The sequence below is a fragment of the Lipotes vexillifer genome, unplaced genomic scaffold (genome assembly GCF_000442215.2).
Source record: "Lipotes vexillifer unplaced genomic scaffold, Lipotes_vexillifer_v1.1 scaffold489, whole genome shotgun sequence".
Classification (NCBI taxonomy): Eukaryota; Metazoa; Chordata; class Mammalia; order Artiodactyla; family Lipotidae; genus Lipotes; species Lipotes vexillifer.
The window spans coordinates 866,786-869,826 of record NW_006790533.1 but is presented as its reverse complement, the minus strand read 5'-3'; positions in this window follow the sequence as shown (position 1 = coordinate 869,826).

Below are 3,041 nucleotides of genomic sequence, written 5' to 3'. Positions count from 1 at the left end.
AGCGTCTCATGTGTACTTTAAAAGATATTTATCCTGAGAACAGGGAATAAGTAATAAAAACATAAATTTTAATGTAAAACATGCAGAAGACAATATATAAAAATATCATTTTATAGAAATACGATGGTATTTAGTGTCAATGTGCTAATTTAGATGATGTAGTGAATACTAGTAATAAACTTTTCCTGAACCTATAGTACAACTGAAACTCTGAAGCATGTATGTCTATCAGTTTTAATGACAGAAATAATGCTGTAATCAAATATGAAATCTGATAGCATTCAAGATGCTGTATACAAGGGAACTCATAAATGGACAAATTTCAATTAATAAACTCTGCCTTATTAGCCTCCTGAGGCTTAATTTCTAAGAACTGAAAAATTCCAGATTAAATTTTAAAAACTGTCTCGTTGGAATATAACATATAGATCCCAAGGTGTCCTTTGAAAAAATTTTCTCATTGAAATACAAATATAAAAGTTCACAGTTACAACTGATCTTTTTTCTAATTGGTAAGCATATATTATTTTCAATCACACAAACTCACTCACATCTTTTAAAGTCCAGATATTAATGCTGCTGTGTATTATTTCTAGCTTCCTTTATTCTTTTACTGTGTTTGCAACATCAGTGTATGTGTGTGTGTGTGTGTGTGTGTGTGTGTATACATATACATATCTGTGTGTTTATATGTATATATAATGAACACTGTATAAGTACCATTTTACATGTTTTGTTACTTTATATAATTTTTATCACATTATCTTTTTCTGTAACTTGCATTTTTTCACTAAATTATTCCATAAATAAATATATATATGAATATGTAGCTCTGATTCATTCATTTTTACTGCTGTGGAGCAAAAGTATCCATTGTACATTGCATCAAAAAGAATAAAACACCTAGGAATAAATCTACCTAATGAGGCAAAAGACCTGTACTCTGAAAACTATAAGACGCTGATGAAATTGAGGGAGACACAAACAGATGGAAAGATATACCATGTTCTTGGATTAAAGAATCAATACTGTTAAAAATGACCATACTATCCAAGGCAATCTATACATTCAATGCAAGTTCTATCAAATTACCAGTGGCATTTTTCATAGAACTAGAACAAAAACTTTTTAATTTGTATGGAAACGCAAAAGACCCCGAATAGCCAAAGCAATCTTTAGAAAGAAGAAGAGAGCTGGAGGAATCAGGCTCGCTGACTTCAGCCTATGCTACAAAGCTAGTCAGCAAAACAGTATGGTACTAGCACAAAAACAGACATATAGATCAACAGAACAGTATAGAAAACTCAGAAATAAACCCATGCGCTTATGATGAATTAACCTATGACAAAAGAAGCAAGAATACACACTAGGAGAAAAGAGTCTCTTCAACAAGTGGTACTGGGAAAATTAGACAGCTACATGTAAAAGAATGAAATTAGAACATTCTCTAACACCACATACAAAAATAAACTCAAAATGAAGTAAAGACCTAAATGTAAAACCGGATCCTATAAAACTCCTAGAGGAAAATACAGGCAGAACACTCTGATATAAATCGCAGCAATATTTTTTTGGATCTGGATCCTAGAGCAATGGAAATAAAAACAAAAATAATCAATTGGGACCTAATCAAACTTACAACCTTTTGCATAGCAAAGTAAACCATAAACTAAACAAAAAGACAACCTACAGATTGCAAACTAGGTGACCACCAAGGGCTTAATTTCCAAGACACACAAATAGCTCATATAACTCAGTATCAAAAAAACAAACAACCCAATCAAAAAATGGGCCAAAGACCTAAATAGACTTTTCTCCTAAGAAGACATACAGATGTCCAACAGGCGCATGAAAAGATGCTCAACAAGGCTAAATATTAGAGAAATGCAAATCAAAACTACAATGATGTATCATCTCACTCTGGTGAAAATGGCCATCATCAAAAAGTCTACAAATAATAAATGCTGGAGAGGGTGTGGAGAAAAAGGAACCCTCCTACACTGTTGGTAGGAATGTAAAATGGTGCAGCCACTAGGGAGAACAGTATGGAGGTTCCTTACAAAACTAAAAATAGAGTTACCATATGATCCTGCAATTACAATTCTGAGCATATATCCAGAGAAAACTATAATTCAAAAGATATATGCACCCCAATGTTTACAGCAGCACTATTTACAATACCAATACATGGGAGCAACCTGAGTGATAAAGAGGATGTGGTATATATACACAATGGAATATTATTCAGCCATAAAAATGAATGAAATATGCCATTTGCAGCAACATAGATGGACCTACAGATTATCATACTAAGTGAAGTAAGTCAAAGACATATATCATATGAGATCACTTATATGTGGAATCTAAAAAAATGATACAAATGAACTTATTTACAAAATAGAAATAGACTCACAGACATATAAAATAAACTTATGGTTACCAAAGGGGAAACGGGATAGGGAGGGATAAATTAGGAGGGATTAAAATATACACACTACTACATATAAAACAGATAACCAACAAGGACCTACTGTATAGCACAGTGGAAAAGAATCTAAAAAAGTATATATATATATATATATGAATCACTTTGCTGTATACCTGAAATTAACACACTATAAATCAATTATATTTCAATAAATTTTTTAAAATGTATTCATTGTATGAATGTACCAAATTTATTCATCTAGTCTATTTATAGAATTTAATTTTATGACTAATTTTTCATTATTAAAAAAAATAATGCAATTGGACATTTTTGCATGTATTTTCCGGGCACATAACTATACATGTTATATAACTATATATATATATAAAACTATACATGCAATTGCTGGATTGTAGAGTACCCTTCACTATATGGTGCCAAATTCCTCTTCACAATGAACTTACTTTAGTGAGCTTATTAAGTTTTTGCCCATGAGTGTGAGAGATACACTGGAGGGTGAACCCCAATGGGTCATGCCCTTAGATAATCCCCTCCCCTTAAATCTTGGTGGGAACTGTGACTTACTTTTAACCAATGGAATATGGCAATGGTC